This window comes from Mya arenaria, chromosome 10, assembly GCF_026914265.1.
Source record: "Mya arenaria isolate MELC-2E11 chromosome 10, ASM2691426v1".
Lineage (NCBI taxonomy): Eukaryota > Metazoa > Mollusca > Bivalvia > Myida > Myidae > Mya > Mya arenaria.
In genome coordinates, this window is record NC_069131.1 from 55,031,914 (window position 1) to 55,049,889 (window position 17,976).

General features: G+C 36.7%; 1 protein-coding gene across 3 annotated transcripts in view; it reads left to right on the top strand.

Moving 5' to 3' along the window:
- Window positions 1-17,976, top strand: part of LOC128205467 (nuclear receptor coactivator 2-like) — a 108,319-nt gene that overhangs the window by 19,776 nt on the left and 70,567 nt on the right. The window contains exon 1 of one of the 3 annotated variants that reach the window (XM_052907120.1): window positions 9,049-9,282. The exons of the other annotated variants lie outside the window; for them this stretch is intronic. The gene's annotated coding sequence lies outside the window, so the exon portion shown is untranslated. Of the gene's footprint in view, window positions 1-9,048; window positions 9,283-17,976 lie in introns of those variants that run through there. 3 annotated transcript variants of the gene reach the window in all.

Below are 17,976 nucleotides of genomic sequence, written 5' to 3' on the forward strand. Positions count from 1 at the left end.
TCAAAACCCGGGAGCTCGGGTCAATTGAAAGCCCTGCAGTATAATGTCACAGCCATTAAGCTTTTTGCCATTGTTTCAACTTGTCAAACCGGAAACGTTTGTAACTATGCGACGAGTTCGGACACTACTAAATTATTTATATTATCGTTGTCATCATAGGCCAGAGATCGCTAAATCTGACTTTTCGAATTTTGGGGCATAAAAAAGTTGCGGTCGGCGGTAAAAAATTACGGTCAGTCGGGTTACAGGAAACAGACATATTTTTTATTAGGCCTGATGTAAATCTGGATTTCTTGAATGTCATATGTGACAATTGTCATGACAGACCAATATAAGGATCATGTTGTCCAAAGACTCCTGCAGAGTCACACATCCATTTTCGCTCTCTAACTGAAATATTTGTTATTCAATCTTTACGTAACTTGGTAGCAATGTTTATTGGGTAATATCATGACTAAGTTTGATCACCAGCCAGATCATATTATTAACTATTTGAAGAATTTTTCTTCCTTTTTCCTGGATATTGATAGAAAGAAAGGGTTTACAGTTTTGAATTATGTTTGGTACACATGTTCAACACCATGAAATACAGATCATGTTTAGCTTTGATTACTGTCCACTAAGTTTTAATGGAGTAATGGCCCTTTTTCAAAGATACAGTTTACCATGCCTGTTTCCATGGCCATGTGGGGGTATTCTTCACTCCTGTGACAGCTCTAGTTGGTAAATGTTGGGTTAACCGCCTCAGCACAGTCGATGAACACTAATTTAAGAACTCACTGGGGGTTTGAACCTTTTTTAATGCCCGTTAAAAAAAATCCGGGGTATTATTATATTTTTACCTGTGGCGTACGGGTGGGCAGATAGGCAGATGGGCAGGTGGTGTCCAGTATGTTGTCCACTCATTAACTTTAGAATCCTTTGTTAAATCATCACCAAATTTGGTCAGAATGTGTATGGGCATAATATCTTGGACAAGTTTAATAAACACACATATTGCTCTTCTCAAGAGTCATAACTCAAGAGTTATCATCCTTTAATCATAAAAATTACCTAAAATTGGTCTTGTCCGATCAATAACTTTATCACCAAATTTGGTCAGAATGCGCATGGGCAGAATATCTTGGTCAGGTTTGATAACCAGCCATGTCACATGCCTTGGTCACTCCAGAGTTATGACCCTTGGAATAGCAAAATATTTGTTAAGTGTCCTCCCTCTTTAAATTTGGCTTAATGTACATTCATGGAGTGCTGCATATAAGGACATAGAGTATAGGTTGTCGTGTCCGGGCTGTAACTTTCCCTTGTATGGACAGATTTTAAAATAACTTGCCACATGTGTTCCACATACCAAGACAACGTGTCGCGTGCAAGACCAGTGTCCCTGCCTCAAAGGTCAAGATCACACATAGTGTTTATTCACAATGGAGTGCTGCATATGAGGACATAGAGTATAGGTTGTCGTGTCCGGGCTGTAACTTTCCCTTGTATGGACAGATTTTAAAATAACTTGCCATATGTGTTCCACATACGAAGACGACGTGTCGCGTGCAAGACCCGTGTCCCTACCTCAAAGGTCAAGGTCACACTTAGTGTTTATTCACAATGGAGTGCTGCATATAAGGACATAGAGTTTAGGTTGTCGTGTCAGGGCTGTAACTTTCCCTTGTATGGACAGATTTTAAAATAACTTGCTACATGTGTTTCACATAATTATGAAGACGACATGTCATGTGCAAGATCCATGTCCCTACCTCTAAGGTGAAAGATACACTTAATGTTTATTCACAAGGGAATTCTGAATATAAGGACATAACAGTGTAGGTTGTCAAGTATGGGTGGTATTTTTTATGTTCAGAGGCAATTTAAAATAACTTGCCATATGTATTTGACACGTAAAGGCAAGATCAACTTTTCATGTACTGACCTTGTTCGTAGGTCAATGTCACATTCGGGAGCATTCGTCACATACTGTGACAGCTCTTGTTATAACTGAACTTAAACTATGCAACATTAGTGATGTTATTAATTTTAAAAAATATTAAGGTTGTTCAAATGACAAAAACTCGTAAAAATGCATGTATGAATAACTGGGACATGGATAAAGGTAAACTTAAATAAATTTAATGACTATTTAAGATGAACTATTGGAACTTTTCGCACTGAAAAAGGAGTCTTTTTATGCCTATATAATGTAGCATACTTAGTTCTCAATGTGATTTTTATGCCTCCGAAGGTGGGCATATTAAAATCGCACCGTCCGTCCGTCCGTCCGTCCGGCTCTGTAACTTTCCCTTGTATGGACAGATTTTAAAATAACTTGCCACATGTGTTCCACATACGAAGACGATGTGTGGCGTGCAAGACTCGTGTCCCTACCTTAAAGGTCAAGGTCACACTTAGTGTTTATTCACAATGGAGTGCTGCATATAAGGACATAGAGTATAGGTTGTTGTGTCCGGGCTGTAACTTTCTCTTGTATGGACAGATTTTAAAATAACTTGTCACATGTGTACCACATACCAAGACGACGTGTCGCGTGCAAGACCCGTGTCCCTACCTCAAAGGTCAAGGTCACACTTAGTGTTTATTCACAATGGAGTGCTGCATATAAGGACATAGAGTGTAGGTTGTCGTGTCCGGGCTGTAACTTTCCCTTGTACGGACAGATTTTAAAATAACTTGCCACATGTGTTCCACATACCAAGACGACGTGTCGCGTGCAAGACCTGTGTCCCTACCTCAAAGGTCAAGGTCACACTTAGTGTTTATTCACAATGGAGTGCTGCATATAAGGACATAGAGTATAGGTTGTCGTGTCTGGGCTGTAACTTTCTCTTGTATTGACAGATTTTAAAATAACTTGCTACATGTGTACCACATACCAAGACGACGTGTCGCGTGCAAGACCCGTGTCCCTACCTCAAAGGTCAAGGTCACACTTAGTGTTTATTCACAATGGAGTGCTGCATATAAGGACATAGAGTATAGATTGTCGTGTCCGGGCTGTTAGTTTCCCTTGTATGGACAGATTTTAAAATAACTTGCCACATGTGTTCCACATATCAAGACGACGTGTCGCGTGCAAGACCCGTGTCCCTACCTCAAAGGTCAAGGTCACACTTAGTGTTTATTCACAATGGAGTGCTGCATATAAGGACATAGAGTATAGGTTGTCGTGTCCGGGCTGTAACTTTCTCTTGTATGGACAGATTTTAAAATAACTTACCACATGTGTTCCACATACCAAGACGACGTGTCGCGTGCAAGACCCATGTCCCTACCTCTAAGGTGAAAGATACACTAAGTGTTTATTCACAAGGGAATTCTGAATATAAGGACACAACAGTGTAGGTTGTCAAGTATGGGTGGTATTTTTTTATGTTCAGAGGCAATTTAAAATAACTTGCCATATATGTATTTGACACGTAAAGGCAAGATCAACTTTTCATGTACTGACCTTGTTCGTAGGTCAATGTCACATTCGGGGGCATTCGTCACATACTGTGACAGCTCTTGTTTCTTGTATATAATTAATTATTCAGCATATTTGGCAAATGTAATTTATTGTTTGTGTACGTATGTCCACACCATGGTCACTGGTCACTATGGTTACATGATGAATGGTTATATGATTTAATAAGTTATGGTGACCAAAGATGAATGGCATCACGTTCTATGGCAATGTAACTAGAACATGCAAAGTTATTGTAAAATGTCAGGCTCATTTATGTTAAAACATTTCTATGGTAACAGTTATCGAAATTAGACTTTGGGTGAACTAATTCGAATTCTGACGTAGTGCTTGGCATCAAAGTCCTGGTATATAAAATCAAGAATTTGAGCTTGCAGGCTTGTGCTTAGTTCGACTATTGTAATAATTAATATTCAATGTCATAAACTGTTGAAAACGAACAATGTTTGTACACCAAAAATATGAAAAAAGCAAGAAAATGGTTTAAACAATATATGCATATGAATAAATCTGATAGAAAGCAGCTGGTATTTAAAAAATTATGAAATTTTCACGAAGTCGAATACGGCTTCAGGCATGATAATTAATGCACCAGTCAATTGCATCCATGGCCCCCCCAGGTCCGGGGGTATGGCGGGGATACCCAGAGAAATGGGCTATGGTTTTACCTTCCAGGTGGCCGGTAGTGCCGGGTGCATGTGGTGGTTTTGTCTTCGCGTCCCAAAAAGCAGGGAATGGGCTTTACCTAGGGTCCCTGGGGTGCAGGGGCATTTGGCGGAGATTTTACCAGCAGTTTGTCTCCGCAGGGCTGGGATTTTACCCAGGCTTGGCGGGACCGATAGTCAAAGTCCCCGCTATTCCCTGGACCTGGGGTGGGGGTGGGTGAGTTAGGTTAGCTAGAGCTGGGTTTTTGGGTACGGGGTAAGGTACACTGACTTTGATGTCAGTTTTTAATACCAGGGTAATTATCTGGGGTCATTGTCAATATTAAAATGTCAACAAACATTGGTTGTTTGGAATATTCATGTGCGTCTTATACAGTTGTCAAAATTGACGCAAGCCTGCAAGCCCTTGCACTGTTAAAATCCAGGCTTGCTCAAATTCTGCATTTTATATACCAGGGCTTGTTAAAAATTTTGATGCAAAGCAATAGTATCAGAATTTTGGCTTGTTCATCCAACATTCTATTTTCGATGACTGCTTATTCTTTACATGGTGGGAAAACACGGTATGCACGAGGATCGAATGCTATCATGTTTATAAATTAGCTAGGTGCCAAATGTTTTTATCCTTCACAGGCATTAACAAGATCACAACTTTACTGTATCTCTCATGTTTATACTCCTGACATAGCATTTATGACCATTTCAACCAGACAAAATCAATATTCTGATAAAAAAAACAAAGGATTTTTAACGAAGATGTATTGAAACAAAAAACAACAATACAAACTGAAATGCTCAAACGTGGTTTGGTGACTGACAAAGATGAAAGAGAAGAAATATGACAAGAACTGAAAATGTAATGTTTAACAACAACAGCAGGAGCGGCAATAACGGAGAGAAAAAAATGAGTGCTATCAACGTTGACAGCCACGCATAATATTACTATGACAGCTGCTACTTGGGAAGTTGGAAAAGTGCTAAATACTGTAATTGTGAGGTCAAAGATTCAGTTCTATTAGATTCATGGGTAAACGAAAATGTATTATTAAGTATTTGAGGTTTTATTGAAAAGGAAATTTGAAAAACACAAAGGAGATACTTGAAATAAATCACATTTTGATGTGTTTAAATAGCACCCGAATACACCATATACAGTTTCAAAGCCTATTTTTTTTCAATATGGTAGTGAATGGGTCAATGTATTTAAATGATTTTTGGCACATGGGTTTAGTATTTGGGTTTAATGAATTAAACAAAGTGCATATTATGCTCATGTTATTATTTTCAAATGGAAATTGTTTTAAAAATGTTTAAAAACTGTATACCATTCCTGTGTCTAGGCTGCGTGTTTGGGTATTCGTCACTCCTATGACAGCTCTAGTTGTTGTTTTTTTCCCTCAAGGAATTTTTATTCTTAACAAATGCATTTATAAGCTTCATGCATTGTTTTAAAAGTAATATGTGCGTAACTATAAGTTTTTTTTGTTCAACTGTTTTGAAATGTTTGTAAATGAGTCACATTGCATTATGACTATTGATTTGCTTAAAGAAGCATTATAAAAACTTTGTATATAGTTACTTTGTTACAGTTCATTGCCTATCGAAAGGTATTTATTTTATTTATGTCGCAATCATGATCATGTAACAATTTATGCTCTGTAGAGCCTTTTAGCTACAAAAATATGTACAGCTGATTTTTTTTAAAACTGCTATATAGTATAATATACATTTGATTCACAACCATTGACCATTCCTAGGTGCTAACAGATACTTATTATCAAACCCTGTACCCTCCTATCCAAAGCTGATATGCTTTGCAACCATTATTTACAACAAAATAGTCTTTAAAATGAAGCAAAAAAACCTGTTAAATCTTCAGTAGATTAAATATTCAACTTTTACTATCTCTGGTTCACAAATGTGTGTGTTTACCTAGTATATCTGACAGTATCGGTTTTAAATTCATATGAGCTAGAAGGTTAAAAATCATCAGGTTGTTGTTAGCTTTTTGCAATTTCTTAAACGATAAATAAACAACCAAGCAATATTTTATGATAAGAGTCATATAACTGTGGTTTTTAGTAGCTTTCAGGCAGTTGTGGGCAGCATTATTAACGTCATACAATTCTCTATATGTGCTTTGGCGTAAAACATTATGTAAACAATGATAAATCGGCAACTTGGCCTTGAGTGAAACACACATGCTTTCTTGCCGTGGATAGCAGTTGTCTCCCTTTGCAGCTGGTTGCAAAATAGACGTACACTCTGATCTCCAATAGTGAGGTGTATTGTACTAGCCAGCCTAGACAGCAAGTAGTAGAGGTTTAAACTCAACTCTGAACAGAAGTGCTGAGTTTAATGTGTAAGATGGTTAGCATATGTGAAAAAGTATCAGTTTTGGCATACTGTACGTTATGGTTTGTTAGGATATCTTAATTAAACTTAATATATTAATATTGATAAAGTTTTGAATCATACCATAACAAATAGTGTAGCATGTTATCAATTTCCAAAACAGCACTTTGTTTCCCAAGCCTGCCAAACTTGTTTTTCAAATACTTCTCTCATCTCATCTCACCTCTCTTGGATGTTATTCATGACCCCATAAATCTTGTCAAAAGTCATCTACTGTTCTCCTAAGTCATCTACTACTGTTCTAATTCAGCTGCCCTCGGTTTATTCATACATGTGACTCATGTCTTTAGTTATCTTAGCTTTTCTCCTAAGTCATCCACTCCTGTCTTAATTCAGCCGCTCTTGAGTTATTCATACATGTGACTCTTGTCTTTAGTTATCTTAGCTTTCCTCTTAAGTCATCCACTCCTGTCTTAATTCAGCGCTCTTGAGTTATTTATACACGTGACTCTTGTCTTTAGTAGTTATCTTAGCTTTGCTTCTTAGTCAACCACTCCTGTTTTAATTCAACCACTCTTGAGTCATTCATTCACTTATGTCCTGTGAAAGCTTACAGCTTGTCGTAAGTAATCCTATCTTGTCTTTAAGTTTCATGCAACTGCTCATGTCCTAAGTCATCAGTGCATGCACTTAAAGCCATACATTTGTTTAATTTGGCAAATCACACTCATCCACTTTTGGCTCTTAAGTCATCGATCCTTTCTTGAACAAAGTCATCCACTTGAGATTTTACCTCCGTGTCTGTCCTAAGTCATTTACTTCTGTAAATTCTTACGCTTAAGTTAGTTTTCTACAGTTTACTTAAATCATTCATCTTCATCCTAAGTCTTCTACTCTTGTAAGGCATCCAATGTTGTGTTTTGTCCATGCATTTCCTAAGTCATCTGCTCTTTCCACTGATGTTTTAAGTCATCCACTCATGTTAAAGTCATTAACTCATCTCTAAAACAATCAATACCTGTTTTAATTCATCCTCTGATGTCATTCCCTCAAGCCCTTAATTATAAACTTGGTTTCACCCTTGACATTGACTCATGTTTGACTCCTGTTTAAATTCATTGGCTCAGCCCCTAAATCTTCAACTCATAACATAAGTATCTTAGTAATCTCATGTCTAAATCATCCACTAATTATTCACGCATGTTCTAAGTCATCTATGATCATGAATTATCAGCTCATCTTCTAAATTATATATAAACTTGTAATCTAAGTCCTCTATTATCCTTTATCTTCCACTAATCATCTAAATCATCAATTATGTCCAAAAGTCTTCCAAACATATACTAAGTCATCTTATATACTTAATCTTCCACTCATCCTCTAAATCATCTATTCATGTCCAGAAGTCTTCTGAACCCACTTAATTGTTAGACAAAAACAGATCGAAAGCTGTCTTTGGTCATCTTAAGACAAAGTCTTGTAAAGTGTTCTTGGTGGTTTTATGTATCGAGTGTTGCGTAACTTTTAACTGATAATGGTGCTCATGGATTTTTGTGTGCATATCGAATACTAAATATCTAAACGATCAGTACTTCTTAGAAAACACAGTTTTCTGTTAGTATTACCACAGTCAATTTGCTAGGGAACCCACCTGGTCACCAGATAAAAACACTTTGCCACTCCAGTAATATCATATATATTTATTTTTTTTGTTCAATGAAAAACAAAAATAAATACAAAACTATGCTATATTGATAGATGAACAATTTCCTCAAGTATGTAGCAGACGCGCACTGCCTGGTGTGACATCATTGAACGTGCTCTAGGTCTAGGTCGGCATTCTCTGCAGTATTTGGTTTATAAAGCACAAACAGAGAAGCCAGTCGCCTCCTCAAACTGTTGGTTCTATTTAATTGAAACTTAAAGGTATTGAAGGTATGGGTTTTGCAGGAGAATGTGATGTGGTGCCATGATACTGTGAAAAATGACTGCTGCATTTGTCAAACCGAAAGGTGTGTTTATTAACCATGCTTATCTTGTTTTAGTGTTTCATTGTACCTGTCACACGTATTCGGGAATGTTTCAAGTCAATACGGTAAAACTATTGGCATAAAATTACGCAAAATGCACCATTTAGGACTAAAATTAGTCAAAACTTCCTTGGAAAACCTACTCCAAAATTCAGATCATATTTTGATGGTTCTGAGGAAAGGAAGGGGACACATGCCCCAAGTTGAACCCCTAAAATACGCCCCCTCTAAGATAAAATCTTGGAACTGCCCCTGATACATGCAAGCTTGCTTTACCTTAGATTCTATTCAGTATATGGCTAATCTGTATTATATCTTGATTGTTTCCTTTTATTTATTTCAATGTCAGTGATAATAGAATAGATAATGTGTACACAACCTGTACTATGTTGACTTATAGACTGGTATATACAATTTAACCTCGTAAGGCTATGTATTTTCCCATACCAGTCAGAATGTGTATCTGTGCTCTCAGCTGTTCAATACGAATCCAGGATCGTAAGCCGTCTGTATATGCTGTGTGACTGTGTGTTACAGTAGGGTCAGAATCCCTTAACCCTTAGGAAAGCCGTGTCAGTGAAAAATAAGGGATTACAGTGAACCACCAGTTGGAAAAAAGTGGGAAATTGTGGAATAGAATGTGTGCAAGTGATAAAGTTAAAAGTTATATAGTGGTATATTTGTGTTGTTGGGATATTAACAAGGAGAGCGACCTTGATACAAATCGTTGGAGTGTATTGACCGGTCAGTGAACAAGGTATACTTAAGAGTAATTTAGATAGGTCTTAAGTTATGCATGGTATTTGAATTTGTAATAATTATGGACCGTTTAAATAATTATCTGTAGACATTGGAAATGATTTTCATGTACAGTACAGCTTGTTTTAAACTTAAAAAAGGAGTTATTCTTAGATTATATAATTCTAAATTAATCAGTTTCTTCATCAGATGGTTAAATTTTGATGCATTGAATGTATTATACATGACTGTCAAAGGTAATAGCCAACTCTGGTGGTATGAGATCATTTATTTTATAAAGCCATGAAAAAACAGCTACATTATTGATCGTTGATAAACGGTGGTGTTGTACTTGAAGATTTTACTATACATCAGAGATAATATTGAATATCTTGCTTGTTATCATTTAGATCTGTGTAAGAGCTGTTTCTTGTATTTATTGCAGATTTGTACAGATTTGTGTACGAATATCTTTTAATTTTTAAGTCTCTATCACTAGGCTGTATGATTTGAATGGCTGAAGTCCATAATTTGAGCAGGGAGGTTTTATACTGTAGATACATGATTGTCATGTGTAGCAATGAATGCCTTATTCATAACGTTAGTGGTACAATTCTTTGATTTAAGCACACTTGTCTTATAATGGACTCACTCATGTTTTGTATAAATGCTCTTTATTAAGCCAAAATAAAGTGTGACAAATCATAAGGAGGGGTACTAATAGCTGGAAACCCTCAACAAATGTTGCTCAAATATTGTCTGTGAAGCCCACAATTTAAAAAGCGTCTTTTAACGCTTTACAACAAAAGCCTTAAAATTAAGTTATTCCTAAGTTTATGTAAGATTCCTTGTGGGTGAGTGGTCTTGTTGTCAGTTTTGTATGTTTGTCTTGACTGTACCCGTGTGAGTTCGCTTCCCTCTAAAACCAGGTTATTTTATACTTTAATTGTACTTTTTCTGCAATTTCGGTATCAAAAAGTAAAATAAGAGTTTCCGATGCATTAGCGTAAAAATAATAGTGGTCCAAAAACTGGAGCTAGTCTTTTTAATATAATTGAAATCTGCATTGTTTTCGGTTAATATAGTCTTAGAAACAACAGATAAAATAATAAGTGCTTTGAGATTATTACCTTCATTACCAGCAAATGAAATCGCCTATCAACCTTCAATAAGTACCACGCTTAATCATTCAAAATTGCTGTTTAACAACTTAACAACTTAACAAACCTATCATCATTGTTTTGTTCCAAATTATTCAGTTCCCCTCCTGGTGAATCAGGCATTATATTATAATCCAAGCTATTTAAAACATCTGTGTAAAATCTTACTTCATTTTTCTGGAAATGAATGCTTGTAATCACTGTTCAAATAAGACTTAGTCACTGATGAAAGCAGTCTTAACTCACTCTGGATAGTTCCTGATGAAATTAGTCACAAAAAAGGTTACCCAAGTCATTGATGAAATAAGTCTCCCAAGTCACTGATGAAATAAGTCACCAAAGTCACTGATGAAATAAGTCACACAAGTCACTAATGAAATACATCACCGATGTCACTGATGAAATAAGTCTCCCAAGTCACTGATGAAATAAGTCTCCCAAGTCACTGATGAAATAAGTCTCCCAAGTCACTGATAAGATAAATAAATAAAATCCTCATTATGAGTCACTGATGAAATAAGTCTATATATTCACAGGTGAAATAAATGTTCATTGTTGCACTGACAAATAAGTCCATTATATTCACAGATGAAATAAGTCCACACATTATATATATGAAATAATCTTCATAGTTGCAATGAAATAAGTGTTTATACAATGCAGTCAATAATGAAATAAGGCCAATATTGTTACCATTGAAATAAATAAATTTGAAATTCTTTTACCCTTAGTAGAAACAGTGAAAAGTGGCAGTCTTGTTTTGTTCAAAAAGCCATAAGGATTTCTGCTTGTAATGCATTAAGGAACTGTTTTAATAAAAGACATCTAGTTATGTGTCTTTGATGTCAAGAACATTTCAAAGGGCTTATTTCCTCTATGCCCATTGACATTATTATTATGCTATCAGCAATATAAATTGCTTGTATTGTTTTAGATGCAGAGAATTACAGTGAGACTTCATGTTTTTCAGTAACTAATTATATAATATTATGCTAGAGAGATTTTCAATTTTAGGGAAGGGGCTTAAACCTTCATTTATGAGGGGGGTGTACGGAGGCGTGGGTAGGGGCATGAAACCTTGTTAGGGGAATACATTTCTTGAGGTTACTTAAAATCTTTGAAAATTTGCATGATTTCAAATGAATATCTTTTCATTTACATCATGGTATGCATAAATTACATGATGTATCTGAAGCAGTACGAGTCTTGAAAGCAATTTGTTTATGTAAATGACGGTAGTTTCTTCAGCATTATGTAGTCATCTTTTTAAGCCTATTAACATGAGCTACAGGTTGCTGGTATAGTGGATTGAATTGCGAATTTCTACTCTCATCAACACAGTAGCTTTTCCATCTGCTTAATGTGTAATTAAGCTGCAAGTTGTTCTACTGACCCAGTGCGAAGAGCTGAAACTGGGTCATTGTGGTTGTATATTAAGTGCAGAAGTCTTCCCGATATTTGTTCAAGTTTTAAATCTACCTGGCAGTTTGAGGCTTGTTTATTTGTGATGCTGATGAATGCATGATCACACCTGCTATTATTCATGTTTTATTTGATATAAATTTATAAATATTGTATATTGTGTAAATTGTTTCTGCTGATGTAGTTTTGTTTACCCGTGATGATATAACTAAACAAATAAACGCTGTGATGTGTTTCAAGATAAGATTATAGATTGCACTTCAAAACAAAACAAAAACGTTTTTTTCATATGCTTTAAATGTTTAAATAGAACTTCTGTTGAGAAGTTTGTCATGTATTTACTCTAAACAAAATCTTCATGGTTAAATGAAAGAAACTGCACACACAATCCAAGTTATTTATTTAAATTATACATGAGTGCGGGTTATATAATTTCAATCATGTTCGTAGTGGGTGGTGTAAAATGTTTTGTACCATAAACAACCTTTACGCATGTGATATAAATGAAATGTGTTGTAATTTATGCACCAGTCAATTGTAACCCGCAGCCCCCCCTGCAGGTGTTCGGGCATACTGGGGATAGTGGGGAAAACGGGCTGTGTTTTAACCTTCCAGGTGACCCCCCAGTGCTGAGTGAGTGTGGTGGTTTTGTTTACGTGCCGAAAATAGTTGGGCCTTACCTAGGATGTCCCGGGGGGGGGGGGGGGGGGGGGGGGGGGGGCAGGGGCATTTGGCAGGGATTATACCAGCATTGTGTTTTTGCAAAGCAGGGATGTTACCTGTGATTGGTTGGGGGGGGGGGGGTGCGTGGTTACAATTGACTGGTGCATTACCTGCATGATAGTTATTGAACAGTTGAACTCCAACTACCTGTTACCATTCTGACAGGGCTGTCTTTCTACTTTATGGGAATGGGGCTGGGGCCCTGGGTGTCATTTTTGCTTATGAGGAAGTTTGCCAATTGACAGAAAACAAAAAAACTTTAATTTTTTTTAATGAAAAATGATTTAATATACATGTATCATAACACAGTCCCCAATGTAGTGTCAATAATAATTGATTTTATTTATTTATTCTTGACCTACAATCATTTATATTTGAGATTATGGAGGGAAAAAAATTGGGGGGAAAGTATATTCCTCGCTTTGGGGGATGAAGCCTTCTTTTGGCCCCCAAAAAATCGTCGAAAGTCTGATATATATAGATTTTAAATGTATAGAGGAAAAACAAATGCTCACAAACATGGTTCAAGCTTTATTAATGTTCTGATCTTCTGTCTTTGCCTTTTAATGCATATAACTTCTGTGATGATGTTATTATCATGATCTGAAACTGAGAATTTTTTAGTTTGTTTGTCTGAGAATTTATTGTAGGTGGTTGGCACTGTAATGTCCTCCTAGACCCTTAAACCCTAACAGAGTGGTTGTCCGGTAAGCGCACACCCTGGTTTGATTCCCGGCCTGGACGCATGTCAGGTTGGTTGGCACTGTAATGTCCTCCTAGACCCTTGAATCCTAACAGAGTGGTTGTCCGGTAAGCGCACACCCTGGTTTGATTCCCGGCCTGAACGCATGTCAGGTTGGTTGGCACTGTAATGTCCTCCTAGACCCTTAAACCCTAACAGAGTGGTTGTCCGGTAAGCGCACACCCTGGTTTGATTCCCGGCCTGGACGCATGTCAGGTTGGTTGGCACTGTAATGTCCTCCTAGACCCTTGAACCCTAATTTAGTGGTTGTCCGGTAAGCGCACACCCTGGTTTGATTCTTGGCCTGGACGCATGTCAGGTTGGTTGGTTTGGTAGGTGGTCACCAAGCCTGACAAGTGGGTTTTCTGCAGGTTCTCCGGTTTCTCTCACAACAAGAGACCACACTTACATGACTTTTTTTGTGATATTGTGCCAACGAGAGTGTCTTAAGATAAGTTATTATTTCTTCACAATTGTTGTAAAATAAATAATGTTTAAACTGACATGTGACTCATGTGCTTGTCTTTAGTGGGTAGCTAAGTACCTGGATTCTTGGAATCTAAACTGAATTTAAAAATTTGCAGCTGATTTCTCTGAAATATCATAATAGGTACTTTTTGTTTCGGCACACACCTGTGGACATCTTTTGTATAACCTACCATAATCAGGTGAAATTCATAAGGGACAGTAACCTCCCTGTACTCTTGCTGTTGTTGAGTTTATAAAGGTCTGCCCATGTCTTTTAATGGCTGCACAATGGCTTGACCCCGTCACATCCCCATGTGTGACTAATACACAAAATTTTGAAGCCAAACAAGGAATTTTACCCTCACCAATAGATAGGATATACGCCGAAAGAATATAATTTTGTATGAATGTGCTGGGAGACCTGCAATGAATGTCATCTAGAGTGGTCTCATTAAACTGTTTTGTATTAACTCTGCATTCCAAAGATTATAAGTATACTGTACTGCATACCACCCTTTTACCAACGATGGGGCATATGCCAATCACACACATGTTTATAATTGCAAAATGCATGTATGGAGCAAGTCCGTAACCTTTTTTGTAAAAAAAAACAATGTAGAGTTATGCCCCTTATTCTACTGAAAAGAAGAAAAAATCCCTCATAAGCTTTGTGGCATATGCTCCCTCACTTTTGTTACTTATTATTTACTGAATTAAGTTGAATTACTGTAATGGATTATATTGGGAAGTGAAATCAGGAAGACCACGCTATGTCTGAAGGTTCTCACACTATTTTCTTGGACCGATACCAAACATACCGACATCTGTTTTGCAACAACAGTATGCCCCTTCAATAAACAACAAACACCAGTGGTACGAATGGTTTCAGGGGCTTATAATGTTGGTTTTTGAAGAGTTTAAGAGTGGCAGGCAACTATTATTTCCTTCCTCCATGTAATTCTGATGGGTGGCAGAAAAAAATTGATATAGGAAGTCTTGATATATATGTATTTCTGTATAGGTTTCAGAATTTATCTAAGCTCAACTGACACTCAGTGTTTGTTTATAATGCTTTCATTGTTGTTGTTTTTCACCTTTTTGTGAATGGGGCCAGGGCCCTAAGAAAAATAGTCGCAGAATGCTTAAAATTGTCATTTTACCGTATATATTTCGAGGGAAGAAATAGCTACATGTATATCACAGGTTTGTGTTGTTTCAATATTTAAGCACTTGGGGGCCATTTCAAGGGTTTTTAGTCTTTACTTCAGTAATATTAAATCTGTATAAATGTCTCAAATAGCAATACATTGATTTTGTTTATTTCCTCAACGTTGGGATAATTTTTATCACTGCCTAAAGGTCAGATCTCTAAAATATGTTTCAAATAATTTCAATAGGACTAAAAACTTCTAAGATCTTCATTGACTCGGCCCCCTGGGTTTGAAGCATGTTAAGGGATTATGGTTGCAGTTAAACACATCTGCATTAGTTTTAAATGTTTTAAAAACAAGAACAAAAAAACAAAACTGGATCCTAAAATGAACATGGCATTCCAGATACATTAATTTAAACATTATATATTTTACAACGATTGTGAAGAAAGTTATAAACTTATACTAAGTCACTCTCTTTGGTACGATGTTGTGCGAGAGTGTGGTCTTGTGTTGTGGGGGAAACTGGAATACCCAGAGAAAACATACTTGTCAGGCTTGGCGACCGCTAACCAAACTCGCATGCGCCCATGCCGGGAATCGAACGCAGGTGGCCTTGGAAAGAAGTGAGTATGCTAACCACGTGCTAAGCGGACAAGCTATTTCTGTAAACATATATAAACATATATAAATGAATATAGCACCAGTTGAGTTATGGTGAGCACCAGTGTTTTCCATATGGCCTATGTAATGCTTGTGAAAGTCTTATAATAATCATTGATTATAGTCGTTGTAAATGTCAGCCTGCTACTAATTTTAAGAGGATCTTTTTATATTAAAGTTTATACTTCCTCAAGACATTTATAACAATTCAAGTCAGGTACATTTTGAGCGTATTTCATTACTTTTTTCTCCCATATTGACATTAAAAGTCAATTGGTGACAATTAAGGGGGGGGGGGCTTATGAGCAATTTAAGTGCAAAGAGCAATTTCCTGATATGCCTTGTATAAATCTCTTTTAGTTTCAGATGCTCTTTTTCCCAGGAAGCCACGAATCCAACAAGACTTTCTTGATCATCTCAGATATTTCCACCAAATTCAGCCATATTTAAGTCAATACGAAATTGCTATGTTGTCTAAAATTGCATTAAACTACTTGTGCCTGTGGAAAACATGTAGAAGTTGGATAGTCTTGTAGAAAAATCAATACCTTTTTATGTGGAAATTGCTACCTTGTACTCATTCTTATAATGACAATTAATAAACAGTTTGTTTGGCGTTTTCTGACAAATTCCATTGATATTTTCAGACCAATATGGGGCCAAAGTCCGGGGCCCCATTCCAAGCTCTAAATCAAACTTGACCCATCCCCATCCCCCCATTTATTTCTGAATAAATAAAAAAGATATATGCTCTTCTTTTACGGAAGGGCGACATTTTAGTGTTTTGAAGGTCATTTAGATGGTCTGTTTTTCGTTATTTAATTTGATCATTTGTATATGTGTGGGCATTGTATCCTGTGTATCAGTGCTTTCCACCAAGATAGTGAAAGAATCAAGAGCTCTCTGCAAAGAGCTAGGGTATCGCACTTGTGAAAGAACCAAGTGGTCTCTTTGCAATGAGCTAGGGTATCGCACTCCTGAAAGAACCAAGAGGTCTCTTTGAAAGATCTAGGGTATCGCACTCCTGAAAGAACCAAGAGGTCTCTTTGAAAGATCTAGGGTATAGTACTCCTGAAAGAACCAAGAGGTCTCTTTGCAAAGATCTAGGGTATAGCACTCCTGAAAGAACCAAGAGGTCTCTTTGCAATGAGCTAGGGTATCACACTTGTTGTGAAAGAACCAAGAGGTCTCTTTGCAATGAGCTAGGGTATCACACTTGTTGTGAAAGAACCAAGAGGTCTCTTTGCAATGAGCTAGGGTATCACACTTGTAAAAGAACCAAGAGGTCTCTTTGCAAAGATCTAGGGTATAGTACTCCTGAAAGAACCAAGAGGTCTCTTTGAAAAGATCTAGGGTATAGCACTCCTGAAAGAACCAAGAGGTCTCTTTGCAAAGATCTAGGGTATAGCACTCCTGAAAGAACCAAGAGGTCTCTTTGCAAAGATCTAGGGTATAGTACTCCTGAAAGAACCAAGAGGTCTCTTTGCAAAGATCTAGGGTATAGCACTCCTGAAAGAACCAAGAGGTCTCTTTGCAAAGAGCTAGAGTATCACACTGGAATCCTTTTTATCTCATTTTTTCTTCAAGTCTTTTATGGTCTTGATTTGACCAGGAATTACAGTCACTTTTAACTATGTTACTCATCAGAATCAAGCTACAATGCAGCTTATATATAGGCGCGAGCAGACCTTGGTGGACTCGAGCGAGAAAAAGCTTCGGCATCCACTCCGCTAGCTCTTGTAAGACTTGAGTGACAGGATCCATGTGATTTATTATTTGATTTAATAAGAGAATATGATGGCGTCTCCCTCAATAAAGCAGTTTATAAGTCTTTGAATAAAGTATGAGAGTGTTGCGCATGAGTAAGACTGTTTCACTTCTAAGGTATCATATGTTATTGATTACTAATTAAGACGCTCATTTATATTCATATTGTATCTTCCAAGATAATGAATACTTCATAAATAAACAAAGTTATCCTGATGAGGCTGCAAAATGAAAATGAAAATAATGGTGAAAATGTTTTATGTTGGTCTTTTGTATGGGTTAAATTTCCATAAATTATGCTTCACAAAGAAGAACTGTTGCATGTTTGAAAGAAATGCGATATTAACAGCTGCTCATGTGATAGAATTGAAGTAGTGATTGTTTTTCTTGTAAAATAGATTGCTTTGTCGAAGTAATGCATCAGATAATTGCATTCATCAGCATGAATGTCTTTGGATTGCACACATTATAGGCCTTAAAAACATTTGTGTGGTTAGGGTAACATCTCGTTCAAAAACTGGTAGGGAAGATAAGCTCATTTATATTATTTTATATCATTTTTTATTTTATTAGGCTTTATTTAAGAACATTATCGTCATCATCGGTGAATGACTGTA